Genomic DNA, 14,688 nt, shown 5'->3' with positions numbered 1-14,688 from the left:
TTTTGCGTAAAAAAAACAGTAATAGTGTCTCCCTGACTGTTCAGACACCAATATATCTGTTTAAAAGAGTCTGGTGTAGGCGAGAGAAATAGAACTGTGGTATTGCAGTTCCATGGGTCTAATCTCTACTTATCCTGCTTTTGGCATTTTTTGCATAAAAAAACTGTAATAGTGTCTCCCTGACTGTTCAGACACCAATATTTCTGTTTAAAAGAGTCTGGTGTAGGCCAGAGGAAAAGAACTGTGGTTTTTCAGTTCCACGGGTCAAATCTCTATTTTTCCTGCTTTTGGCATTTTTTGCGTAAAAAAAACTGTAATCGTGTCTCCCTGTCTGTTCAGACACCAATATATCTGATTAAAAGAGTCTGGTGTAGGCCAGAGAAATAGAACTGTGGTTTTGCAGTTCCACGAGTCAAATCTCTGTATTATCCTGCTTTTGGCATTTTTTGCGTAAAAAAAACTGTAATAGTGTCTCCCTGACTGGTCAGACACCAGTAAATCTGTTAAAAAGAGTCTGGTGTAGTCCAGAGAAATAAAACTGTGGTTTTGCAGTTCCACGGGTCAAATCTCTGTATTATCCTGCTTTTGGCATTTTTTCCGGAAAAAAAAACAGTAATACTGTCTCCGTGACTGTTCAGATACAAATATGTCAGTTTAAAAGAGTCTGGTGTATGCTAGAGAAATAGAACTGTGGTTTTGCAGTTCCACGTGTCAAATCTCTGTATTATCCTGCTTTATGCATTTTTTGCCGGAAAAAAAACTGTAATAGTGTCTTCCTGTCTGTTCAGACACCAGTAAATCTGTTTAAAAGAGTCTGGTGTAGACCAGAGAAATAGAACTGTGGTTTTGCAATTCCACGGGTCAAATCTCTGTATTATTCTGCTTTTGGCATTTTTCCATAAAAAAAAAACTGTAATAGTGTCTCCCTGACTGTTCAGACACATATATAACTGTTTAAAAGAGTGTGGTGTAGGCCAGAGGAAAAGAACTGTGGTTTTTCAGTTCCACGGGTCAAATCTCTATTTATCCTGCTTTTGGCTTTTTTTGCATAAAAAAAACTGTAATAGTGTCACCCTGACTGGTCAGACACCATTAAATCAGTTAAAAAGAGTCTGGTGTAGGCGAGAGAAATAAAACTGTGGTTTTGCAGTTCCACGGGTCAAATCTCTGTATTTTCCTGCTTTTGGCATTTTTTCAGTAAAAAAAACTGTAATAGTGTCTCCCTGACTGTTCAGACACAAATATTTCTGTTTAAAAGAGTCTGGTGTAGGCCAGAGAAATAGAACTGTGGTTTTGCAGTTCCACGGGTCAAATCTCTATTTATCCTGCTTTTGGCATTTTTTGCGTAAAAAAAACTGTAATAGTGTCTCCCTGTCTGTTCAGACACCAATATATCTGATTAAAAGAGTCTGGTGTAGGACAGAGAAATAGAACTGTGGCTTTGCAGTTCCATGGGTCAAATCTCTGTATTATCCTGGTTTTGGCATTTTTTGCGAAAAAAAAAACAGTAATAGTGTCTTCCTGACTGTTTAGACACCAATATATATATTTAAAAGAGTCTGGTGTAGGCCAGAGAAATAGAACTGTGGTTTTGCAGTTCCACAGGTCAAATCTCTGTATTATCCTGTTTTTGGCTTTTTTTGCTGTAAAAAAACTGTAATAGTGTCTTCCTGTCTGTTCAGACACCAATATATCTGTTTAAAAGAGTCTGGTGTAGGCCAGAGAAATAGAACTGTGGTTTTGCAATTCCACGAGTCAAATCTCTGTATTATCCTGCTTTTGGCATTTTTTGCGTAAAAAAATACTGTAATAGTGTCTCCCTGACTGTTCAGACACAAATATAACTGTTTAAAAGAGTCTGGTGTAGGCCAGAGGAAAAGAACTGTGGTTTTTCAGTTCCACGGGTCAAATCTCTATTTATCCTGCTTTTGGCTTTTTTTGCGTAAAAAAAAACTGTAATAGTGTCTCCCTGACTGGTCAGACACCATTAAATCTGTTAAAAAGAGTCTGGTGCAGGCCAGAGAAATAAAACTGTGGTTTTGCAGTTCCACGGGTCAAATCTCTGTATTTTCCTGCTTTTGGCATTTTTTCAGTAAAAAAAACTGTAATAGTGTCTCCCTGACTCTTCAGACACAATTATATCTGTTTAAAAGAGTCTGGTGTAGGCTAGAGAAATAGAACTGTGGTATTGCAGTTCCATGGGTCTAATCTCTACTTATCCTGCTTTTGGCATTTTTTGCGTAAAAAAAACTGTAATAGTGTCTCCCTGAGTGTTCAGACACCAATATTTCAGTTTAAAAGAGTCTGGTGTAGGCCAGAGAAATAGAAATGTGGTTTTGCAGTTCCACGGGTCAAATCTCTGTATTATCCTGCTTTATGCATTTTTTGCCGGAAAAAAAACAGTAATAGTGTCTCCCTGACTGTTCAGAAACAAATATATCTGTTTAAAAGAGTCTGGTGTAGGCCAGAGAAATAGAACTGTGGTTTTGCAGTTCCACGGGTCAAATGTCTATTTATCCTGCTTTTGGCATTTTTTGCGTAAAAAAAAAACTGTAATAGTGTCTCCCTTACTGTTCAGACACAGATATAACTGTTTAAAAGAGTCTGGTGTAGGCCAGAGGAAAAGAACTGTGGTTTTTCAGTTCCACGGGTCAAATCACTATTTATCCTGCTTTTGGCATTTTTTGCTTAAAAAAAACCTGTAATAGTGTCTCCCTGACTGTTCAGATACAAATATGTCAGTTTAAAAGAGTCTGGTGTAGGCCAGAGAAACAGAACTGTGCTTTTGCACATCCATAGGTCAAATCTCTGTATTTTCCTGCTTTTGGCATTTTTTGCTGTAAAAAAACAGTAATAGTTTCTCCCTGACTGTTCAGACACCAATATATCTGTTTAAAAGAGTCTGGTGTCAGCCAGAGAATTAGAACTGTGGTTTTGCAGTTCCACGGGTCGAATCTCTGTATTATACTACTTTTGGCATTTTTCCGTAAAAAAAAACTGTAGTAGTGTCTCCCTGACTGTTCAGACACCAATATATCTGTTTAAAAGAGTCTGGTGTAGGCTAGAGAAATAGAACTGTGGTTTTGCAGTTCCACGGGTCAAATCTCTGTATTATCCTGCTTTTGGCATTTTTTTGTCGTAAAAAAAAACTGTAATAGTGTCTCCCTGACTGTTCAGACACCAATATATCTGTTTAAAAGAGTCTGGTGTCGGCCAGAGAATTAGAACTGTGGTTTTGCAGTTCCACGGGTCGAATCTCTGTATTATCCTACTTTTGGCATTTTTCCGTAAAAAAAACTGTAGTAGTGTCTCCCTGACTGTTCAGACAACAATATATCTGTTTAAAAGAGTCTGGTGTAGGCTAGAGAAATAGAACTGTGGTATTGCAGTTCCACGGGTCTAATCTCTATTTACCCTGCTTTTGGCATTTTTTGCGTAAAAAAAACAGTAATAGTGTCTCCCTGACTGTTCAGACACCAATATATCTGTTTAAAAGAGTCTGGTGTAGGCGAGAGAAATAGAACTGTGGTATTGCAGTTCCATGGGTCTAATCTCTACTTATCCTGCTTTTGGCATTTTTTGCATAAAAAAACTGTAATAGTGTCTCCCTGACTGTTCAGACACCAATATTTCTGTTTAAAAGAGTCTGGTGTAGGCCAGAGAAATAGAACTGTGGTTCAGCAGTTCCACGGGTCAAATCTCTGTATTATCCTGCTTTTGTCATTTTTTACCGTAAAAAAAACAGTAATAGAGTCTCCCTGTCTATTCAGACACAAACATATCTGTTTAAAAGAGTCTGGTGTAGGCCAGAGAAATAGAACTGTGGTTTTGCAGATCCATGGGTTAAATCTCTGTATTATCCTGCTTTTGGCCTTTTTTGCTGTAAAAAAAACCTGTAATAGTTTCTCCCTGACTGTTCAGACACCAATATTTCTGTTTAAAAGAGTCTGGTGTAGGCCAGAGAAATAGAACTGTGGTTTTGCAGTTCCACGGTACAAATCTCTATTTATCCTGCTTTTGGCATCTTTTGCGCAAAAAAAAACAGTAATAGTGTCTTCCTGACTGTTTAGACAACAATATATATATTTAAAAGAGTCTGGTGTAGGCCAGAGAAATAGAATTGTGGTTTTGCAGTTCCACTGGTCAAATCTCTGTATTATACTGCTTTTGGTATTTTTTGCCGTAAAAAAAACTGTAATAGTGTCTCCCTGTCTGTTCAGACACCAATATATCTGTTTAAAAGAGTCTGGTGTAGGCCAGAGAAATAGAACTGTGGTTTTGCAATTCCACGGGTCAAATCTCTGTATTATCCTGCTTTTGGCATTTTTTGCGTAAAAAAAAACTGTAATAGTGTCTCCCTGACTGTTCAGACACAAATATAACTGTTTAAAAGAGTCTGGTGTTGGCCAGAGGAAAAGAACTGTGGTTTTTCAGTTCCACGGGTCAAATCTCTATTTATCCTGCTTTTGTCATTTTTTGCGTAAAAAAAAACTGTAATAGTGTCTCCCTGACTGGTCAGACACCAGTAAATCTGATAAAAAGAGTCTGGTGTAGGCCAGAGAAATAAAACTGTGGTATTGCAGTTCCATGGGTCTAATCTCTACTTATCCTGCTTTTGGCATTTTTTGCGTAAAAAAAACTGTAATAGTGTCTCCCTGTCTGTTCCGACACCAATATTTCTGTTTAAAAGAGTCTGGTGTAGGCCAGAGAAATAGAACTGTGGTTTTGCAGTTCCACGGGTCAAATCTCTGTATTATCCTGCTTTTGTCATTTTTTACCGTAAAAAAAAACAGTAATAGTGTCTCCCTGACTGCTCAGACACAAATATATCTGTTTAAAAGAATCTGGTGTAGGCCAGAGAAATAGAACTGTGGTTTTGCAGATCCATGGGTCAAATCTCTGTATTATCCTGCTTTTGGCATTTTTTGCTGTAAAAAAAACCCTTAATAGTTTCTCCCTGACTGTTCAGACACCAATATATCTGTTTAAAAGAGTCTTGTGTAGGCCAGAGAAATAGAACTGTGGTTTTGCAGTTCCACGGGTCAAATCTCTATATTATCCTGCTTTTGGCATTTTTCAGTAAAAAAAACTGTAGTAGTGTCTCCCTTACTGTTCAGACACAAATATATCTGTGTAAAAGAGTCTGGTGTAGGCTAGAGAAATATAACTGTGGTATTGCAGTTCCACGGGTCTAATCTCTACTTATCCTGCTTTTGGCATTTTTTGCGTAAAAAAAACAGTAATAGTGTCTCCCTGACTGCTCAGACACAAATATATCTGTTTAAAAGAGTCTGGTGTAGGCCAGAGAAAAATTACAGTGGTTTTGCAGTTTCACGGGTCAAATCTCTGTATTATCCTGCTTTTGGCATTTTTTCAGTAAAAAAAAAACTGTAATAGTGTCTCTCTTACTCTTCAGACACAAATATATCTGTTTAAAAGAGTCTGGCATAGGCCAGAGGAATAAAACTGTGGTTTTGCAGTTCCACGGGTCAAATCTCTATTTATCCTGCTTTTGGCATTTTTTGCGTAAAAAAACCTGTAATAGTGTCTCACTGTCTGTTCAGACACCAATATATCTGTTTAAAAGAGTCTGGTGTAGGCCAGAGAAATAGAACTGTGGTTTTGCAGTTCCACGGGTCAAATCTCTATTTATCCTGCTTTTGGCATTTTTTGCCGTAAAAAAAACAGTAATAGTGTCTTCGTGACTGTTTAGACAACAATATATATATTTAAAAGAGTCTGGTGTAGGCCAGAGAAATAGAACTGTGGTTTTGCAGTTCCACGGGTCAAATCTCTGTATTATCCTGCTTTTGACATTTTTTGCCGTAAAATAAACCGTAATAGTGTCTCCGTGTCTGTTCAGACACCAATATACCTGTTTAAAAGAGTCTGGTGTAGGCCAGAGAAATAGAACTGTGGTTTTGCAATTCCATGGGTCAAATCTCAGTATTATCCTGTTTTTGGCATTTTTTCTGTAAAAATAAAACTTTAATAGTGTCTCCCTGACTGTTCAGACACAAATATAACTGTATAAAAGAGTCTGGTGTAGGCCAGAGAAAAAGAACTGTGGTTTTTCAGTTCCACGGGTCAAATCTCTATTTATCCTGCTTTTGGCATTTTTTGCGTAAAAAAAAACTGTAATAGTGTCTCCCTGACCGTTCAGACACCAGTAAATCTGTTTAAAAGAGTCTGGTATAGGCCAGAGAAATAAAACTGTGGTTTTGCAGTTCCACCGGTCAAATCTCTGTATTATCCTGCTTTTGGCATTTTTTGTCGTTAAAAAAAACTGTAATAGTGTCTCCCTGACTGTTCAGACACCAATATACTGTATCTGTTTAAAAGATTGTGGTGTAGGCCAGAGAAATAGAACTGTGGTTTTGCAGTTCCACGGGTCAAATCTCTATATTATCCTTCTTTTGACATTTTTCAGTAAAAAAAAAACTGCAGTAGTGTCTCCCTGACTGTTCAGACACAAATATATCTGTTTAAAAGTCTGGTGTAGGCTAGAGAAATAGAACTGTGGTATTGCAGTTCCACGGGTCTAATCTCTACTTATCCTGCTTTTGGCATTTTTTGCGTAAAAAAACAGTAATAGTGTCTCCCTGACTGTTCAGACACCAATATATCTGTTTAAAAGAGTCTGGTATAGGCCAGAAAAATAGAACTGTGGTTTTGCAGTTCCACGGGTCAAATCTCTATTTATCCTGCTTTTGGCATTTTTTTCATAAAAAAAACTGTAATAGTGTCTCCCTGTCTGTTCAGACACCAATATTTCTGATTAAAAGAGTCTGGCGTAGGCCAGAGAAATAGAACTGTGGTTTTGCAGTTCCACGGGTCAAATCTCTGTATTATCCTGCTTTTGGCATTTTTTGCGTTAAAAAAAACAGTAATAGTGTCTTCCTGACTGTTTAGACAACAATATATATATTTAAAAGAGTCTGATGTAGGCCAGAGAAATAGAACTGTGGTTTTGCAGTTCCACCGGTCAAACCTCTGTATTATCCTGCTTTTGGCATTTTTTGCCTTAAAAAAACCTGTAATAGTGTCTCCCTGACTGGTCAGACACCAGTAAATCTGTTTAAAAGAGTCTGGTGTAGGTCAGAGAAATAGAACTGTGGTTTTGCAGTTCCACGAGTCAAATCTCTGTATCATCCTGCTTTTGGCAGTTTTTGCCGTAAAATAAAACAGTAATAGTGTCTCCCTGACTGTTCAGACACAAATATATCTGTTTAAAAGAATCTGGTGTAGGCCAGAGAAAAAGAACTGTGGTTTTGCAATTCCATGGGTCAAATCTCTATTTATCCTGCTTTTGGCATTTTTTGCGTAAAAAAAACTGTAATAGTGTCTCCCTGTCTGTTCAGAAACCAATATATCTGTTTAAAAAAGTCTGGTGTAGGCCAGCGAAATAGAACTGTGGTTTTGCAATTCCATGGGTCAAATCTCTGTATTATCCTGCTTTTGGCATTTTTTCCATTAAAAAAAATGGTAGTAGTGTCTCCCTGACTGTTCAGACACAAATATAACTGTTTAAAAGAGTCTGGTGTAGGCCAGAGAAAAAGTACTGTGGTTTTTCAGTTCCACGGGTCAAATCTCTATTTATCCTGCTTTTGGCATTTTTGTGTAAAAAAAAACAGTAATAGTGTCTCCCTGACTGGTCAGACACCAGTAAATCTGTTTAAAAGAGTCTGGTGTAGGCCAGAGAAATAGAACTGTGGTTTTGCAGTTCCACGAGTCAAATCTCTGTATTATCCTGCTTTTGGCAGTTTTTGCCGTGAAATAAAACAGTAATAGTGTCTCCCTGACTGTTCAGACACAAATATATCTGTTTAAAAGATTCTGGTGTAGGCCAGAGAAATAGAACTGTGGTTTTGCAGTTCCACAGGTCAAATCTCTATTTATCCTGCTTTTGGCATTTTTTGCGTAAAAAAACTGTAATAGTGTCTCCCTGACTGTTCAGACACAAATATATCTGTTTTAAAGAATCTGGTGTAGGCCAGAGAAATAGAACTGTGGTATTGCAGATCCATGGGTCAAATCTCTGTATTATCCTGCTTTTGGCATTTTTTGCTGTAAAAAAAACCCTTAATAGTTTCTCCCTGACTGTTCAGACACCAATATATCTGTTTAAAAGAGTCTTGTGTAGGCCAAAGAAATAGAACTGTGGTTTTGCAGTTCCACGGGTCAAATCTCTGATTTATCCTGCTTTTCGCATTTTTTGCGAAAAAATAAACTGTAATAGTGTCTCCCTGACTGTTGAGACACCAATATATCTGTTTAAAAGAGTCTGGTGTAGGCCAGAGAAATAGAATTGTGGTTTTGCAGTTCCACGGGTCAAATCTCTGTATTATACTGCTTTTGGCATTTTTTGCCGTAAAAAAAACTGTAATAGTGTCTCCCTGTCTGTTCAGACACCAATATATCTGTTTAAAAGAGTCTGGTGTAGGCCAGAGAAATAGAACTGTGGTTTTGCAATTCCACGGGTCAAATATCTGTATTATCCTGCTTTTGCCATTTTTTGCGTAAAAAAAAACTGTAATAATGTCTCCCTGACTGTTCAGACACAAATATAACTGTTTAAAAGAGTTTGGTGTTGGCCAGAGGTAAAGAACTGTGGTTTTTCAGTTCCACGGGTCAAATCTCTATTTATCCTGCTTTTGTCATTTTTTGCGTAAAAAAAAACTGTAATAGTGTCTCCCTGACTGGTCAGACACCAGTAAATCTGTTAAAAAGAGTCTGGTGTAGGCCAGAGAAATAAAACTGTGGTATTGCAGTTCCATGGGTCTAATCTCTACTTATCCTGCTTTTGGCATTTTTTGCGTAAAAAAAGCTGTAATAGTGTCTCCCTGTCTGTTCCGACACCAATATTTCTGTTTAAAAGAGTCTGGTGTAGGCCAGAGAAATAGAACTGTGGTTTTGCAGTTCCACGGGTCAAATCTCTGTATTATCCTGCTTTTGTCATTTTTTACCGTAAAAAAAAACAGTAATAGTGTCTCCCTGACTGCTCAGACACAAATATATCTGTTTAAAAGAATCTGGTGTAGGCCAGAGAAATAGAACTGTGGTTTTGCAGATCCATGGGTCAAATCTCTGTATTATCCTGCTTTTGGCATTTTTTGCTGTAAAAAAACCCTTAATAGTTTCTCCCTGACTGTTCAGACACAAATATATCTGTTTAAAAGAGTCTTGTGTAGGCCAGAGAAATAGAACTGTGGTTTTGCAGTTCCACGGGTCAAATCTCTGATTTATCCTGCTTTTCGCATTTTTAGCGTAAAAATAAACTGTAATAGTGTCTCCCTGACTGTTCAGACACCAATATATCTGTTTAAAAGAGTCTGGTGTAGGCCAGAGAAATAGAACTGTGGTTTTGCAGTTCCACTGGTCAAATCTCTATATTGTCCTGCTTTTGGCATTTTTCAGTAAAAAAAACTGTAGTAGTGTCTCCCTTACTGTTCAGACACAAATATATCTGTGTAAAAGAGTCTGGTGTAGGCTAGAGAAATATAACTGTGGTATTGCAGTTCCACGGGTCTAATCTCTACTTATCCTGCTTTTGGCATTTTTTGCGTAAAAAAAACAGTAATAGTGTCTCCCTGACTTTTCAGACACAAATATATCTGTTTAAAAGAGTCTGGTGTAGGCCAGAGAAATATAGCTGTGGCTTTGCAGTTCCACGGGTCAAATCTCTGTATTATCCTGCTTTTGGCATTTTTTGTCGTAAAAAAAAAACAGTAATAGTGTCTCCCTGACTGTTCAGACACAAATATATCTGTTTAAAAGTCTGGTGTAGGCCAGAGAAAAATAACAGTGGTTTTTCAGTTCCACGGGTCAAATCTCTGTATTATCCTGCTTTTGGCATTTTTTCAGTAAAAAAAAAATCTGTAATAGTGTCTCTCTTACTCTTCAGACACAAATATATCTGTTTAAAAGAGTCTGGCATAGGCCAGAGAAATAAAACTGTGGTTTTGCAGTTCCACGGGTCAAATCTCTATTTATCCTGCTTTTGGCATTTTTTGCGTAAAAAAACCTGTAATAGTGTCTCACTGTCTGTCCAGACACCAAAATATCTGTTTAAAAGAGTATTGTGTAGGCCAGAGAAATAGAACTGTGGTTTGCAGTTCCACGGGTCAAATCTCTGTATTATCCTGCTTTTGGCATTTTTTACCGTAAACAAAACAGTAACAGTGTCTCCCTGACTGTTCAGACACCAATATATCTGATTAAAAGAGTCTGGTGTAGGCCAGAGAAATAGAACTGTGGTTTTGCAGTTCCACGGGTCAAATCTCTATTTATCCTGCTTTTGGCATTTTTTCCCGTAAAAAAAACAGTAATAGTGTCTTCGTGACTGTTTAGACAACAATATATATATTTAAAAGAGTCTGGTGTAGGCCAGAGAAATAGAACTGTGGTTTTGCAGTTCCACGGGTCAAATCTCTGTATTATCCTGCTTTTGACATTTTTTGCCGTAAAATAAACCGTAATAGTGTCTCCGTGTCTGTTCAGACACCAATATACCTGTTTAAAAGAGTCTGGTGTAGGCCAGAGAAATAGAACTGTGGTTTTGCAATTCCATGGGTCAAATCTCTGTATTATCCTGCTTTTGGCATTTTTTCTGTAAAAAAAAAACTTTAATAGTGTCTCCCTGACTGTTCAGACACAAATATAACTGTATAAAAGAGTCTGGTGTAGGCCAGAGAAAAAGAACTGTGGTTATTCAGTTCCACGGGTCAAATCTCTATTTATCCTGCTTTTGGCATTTTTTGCGTAAAAAAAAACTGTAATAGTGTCTCCCTGACCGTTCAGACACCAGTAAATCTGTTTAAAAGAGTCTGGTATAGGCCAGAGAAATAAAACTGTGGTTTTGCAGTTCCACCGGTCAAATCTCTGTATTATCCTGCTTTTGGCATTTTTTGTCATAAAAAAAAACTGTAATAGTGTCTCCCTGACTGTTCAGACACCAATATACTGTATCTGTTTAAAAGATTGTGGTGTAGGCCAGAGAAATAGAACTGTGGTTTTGCAGTTCCATGGGTCAAATCTCTATATTATCCTTCTTTTGACATTTTTCAGTAAAAAAAAAACTGCAGTAGTGTCTCCCTGACTGTTCAGACACAAATATATCTGTTTAAAAGTCTGGTGTAGGCTAGAGAAATAGAACTGTGGTATTGCAGTTCCACGGGTCTAATCTCTACTTATCCTGCTTTTGGCATTTTTTGCGTAAAAAAACAGTAATAGTGTCTCCCTGACTGTTCAGACACCAATATATCTGATTAAAAGAGTCTGGTATAGGCCAGAAAAATAGAACTGTGGTTTTGCAGTTCCACGGGTCAAATCTCTATTTATCCTGCTTTTGGCATTTTTTTCATAAAAAAAACTGTAATAGTGTCTCCCTGTCTGTTCAGACACCAATATTTCTGATTAAAAGAGTCTGGAGTAGGCCAGAGAAATAGAACTGTGGTTTTGCAGTTCCACGGGTCAAATCTCTGTATTATCCTGCTTTTGGCATTTTTTGCGTTAAAAAAAACAGTAATAGTGTCTTCCTGACTGTTTAGACAACAATATATATATTTAAAAGAGTCTGATGTAGGCCAGAGAAATAGAACTGTGGTTTTGCAGTTCCACCGGTCAAACCTCTGTATTATCCTGCTTTTGGCATTTTTTGCCTTAAAAAAACCTGTAATAGTGTCTCCCTGACTGGTCAGACACCAGTAAATCTGTTTAAAAGAGTCTGGTGTAGGTCAGAGAAATAGAACTGTGGTTTTGCAGTTCCACGAGTCAAATCTCTGTATCATCCTGCTTTTGGCAGTTTTTGCCGTAAAATAAAACAGTAATAGTGTCTCCCTGACTGTTCAGACACAAATATATCTGTTTAAAAGAATCTGGTGTAGGCCAGAGAAAAAGAACTGTGGTTTTTCAGTTCCACGGGTCAAATCTCTATTTATCCTGCTTTTGGCATTTTTTGCGTAAAAAAAACTGTAATAGTGTCTCCCTGTCTGTTCAGAAACCAATATATCTGTTTAAAAAAGTCTGGTGTAGGCCAGCGAAATAGAACTGTGGTTTTGCAATTCCATGGGTCAAATCTCTGTATTATCCTGCTTTTGGCATTTTTTCCATTAAAAAAAATGGTAATAGTGTCTCCCTGACTGTTCAGACACAAATATAACTGTTTAAAAGAGTCTGGTGTAGGCCAGAGAAAAAGTACTGTGGTTTTTCAGTTCCACGGGTCAAATCTCTATTTATCCTGCTTTTGGCATTTTTGTGTAAAAAAAAACAGTAATAGTGTCTCCCTGACTGGTCAGACACCAGTAAATCTGTTTAAAAGAGTCTGGTGTAGGCCAGAGAAATAGAACTGTGGTTTTGCAGTTCCACGAGTCAAATCTCTGTATTATCCTGCTTTTGGCAGTTTTTGCCGTGAAATAAAACAGTAATAGTGTCTCCCTGACTGTTCAGACACAAATATATCTGTTTAAAAGATTCTGGTGTAGGCCAGAGAAATAGAACTGTGGTTTTGCAGTTCCACAGGTCAAATCTCTATTTATCCTGCTTTTGGCATTTTTTGCGTAAAAAAACTGTAATAGTGTCTCCCTGACTGTTCAGACACAAATATATCTGTTTAAAAGAATCTGGTGTAGGCCAGAGAAATAGAACTGTGGTATTGCAGATCCATGGGTCAAATCTCTGTATTATCCTGCTTTTGGCATTTTTTGCTGTAAAAAAAACCCTTAATAGTTTCTCCCTGACTGTTCAGACACCAATATATCTGTTTAAAAGAGTCTTGTGTAGGCCAAAGAAATAGAACTGTGGTTTTGCAGTTCCACGGGTCAAATCTCTGATTTATCCTGCTTTTCGCATTTTTTGCGAAAAAATAAACTGTAATAGTGTCTCCCTGACTGTTCAGACACCAATATATCTGTTTAAAAGAGTCTGGTGTAGGCCAGAGAAATAGAATTGTGGTTTTGCAGTTCCACGGGTCAAATCTCTGTATTATACTGCTTTTGGCATTTTTTGCCGTAAAAAAAACTGTAATAGTGTCTCCCTGTCTGTTCAGACACCAATATATCTGTTTAAAAGAGTCTGGTGTAGGCCAGAGAAATAGAACTGTGGTTTTGCAATTCCACGGGTCAAATCTCTGTATTATCCTGCTTTTGGCATTTTTTGCGTAAAAAAAAACTGTAATAATGTCTCCCTGACTGTTCAGACACAAATATAACTGTTTAAAAGAGTCTGGTGTTGGCCAGAGGTAAAGAACTGTGGTTTTTCAGTTCCACGGGTCAAATCTCTATTTATCCTGCTTTTGTCATTTTTTGCGTAAAAAAAAACTGTAATAGTGTCTCCCTGACTGGTCAGACACCAGTAAATCTGTTAAAAAGAGTCTGGTGTAGGCCAGAGAAATAAAACTGTGGTATTGCAGTTCCATGGGTCTAATCTCTACTTATCCTGCTTTTGGCATTTTTTGCGTAAAAAAAGCTGTAATAGTGTCTCCCTGTCTGTTCCGACACCAATATTTCTGTTTAAAAGAGTCTGGTGTAGGCCAGAGAAATAGAAGTGTGGTTTTGCAGTTCCACGGGTCAAATCTCTGTATTATCCTGCTTTTGTCATTTTTTACCGTAAAAAAAAACAGTAATAGTGTCTCCCTGACTGCTCAGACACAAATATATCTGTTTAAAAGAATCTGGTGTAGGCCAGAGAAATAGAACTGTGGTTTTGCAGATCCATGGGTCAAATCTCTGTATTATCCTGCTTTTGGCATTTTTTGCTGTAAAAAAACCCTTAATAGTTTCTCCCTGACTGTTCAGACACAAATATATCTGTTTAAAAGAGTCTTGTGTAGGCCAGAGAAATAGAACTGTGGTTTTGCAGTTCCACGGGTCAAATCTCTGATTTATCCTGCTTTTCGCATTTTTAGCGTAAAAATAAACTATAATAGTGTCTCCCTGACTGTTCAGACACCAATATATCTGTTTAAAAGAGTCTGGTGTAGGCCAGAGAAATAGAACTGTGGTTTTGCAGTTCCACTGGTCAAATCTCTATATTGTCCTGCTTTTGGCATTTTTCAGTAAAAAAAACTGTAGTAGTGTCTCCCTTACTGTTCAGACACAAATATATCTGTGTAAAAGAGTCTGGTGTAGGCTAGAGAAATATAACTGTGGTATTGCAGTTCCACGGGTCTAATCTCTACTTATCCTGCTTTTGGCATTTTTTGCGTAAAAAAAACAGTAATAGTGTCTCCCTGACTTTTCAGACACAAATATATCTGTTTAAAAGAGTCTGGTGTAGGCCAGAGAAATATAGCTGTGGCTTTGCAGTTCCACGGGTCAAATCTCTGTATTATCCTGCTTTTGGCATTTTTTGTCGTAAAAAAAAAACAGTAATAGTGTCTCCCTGACTGTTCAGACACAAATATATCTGTTTAAAAGTCTGGTGTAGGCCAGAGAAAAATAACAGTGGTTTTTCAGTTCCACGGGTCAAATCTCTGTATTATCCTGCTTTTGGCATTTTTTCAGTAAAAAAAAAATCTGTAATAGTGTCTCTCTTACTCTTCAGACACAAATATATCTGTTTAAAAGAGTCTGGCATAGGCCAGAGAAATAAAACTGTGGTTTTGCAGTTCCACGGGTCAAATCTCTATTTATCCTGCTTTTGGCATTTTTTGCGTAAAAAAACCTGTAATAGTGTCTCACTGTCTGTCCA

This window comes from Phyllobates terribilis, unplaced genomic scaffold, assembly GCF_046119375.1.
Source record: "Phyllobates terribilis strain yellow unplaced genomic scaffold, ASM4611937v1 Scaffold_4__5_contigs__length_816908805, whole genome shotgun sequence".
In the NCBI taxonomy this organism is placed as follows: Eukaryota; Metazoa; Chordata; class Amphibia; order Anura; family Dendrobatidae; genus Phyllobates; species Phyllobates terribilis.
This window is presented reverse-complemented; position numbering follows the sequence as displayed.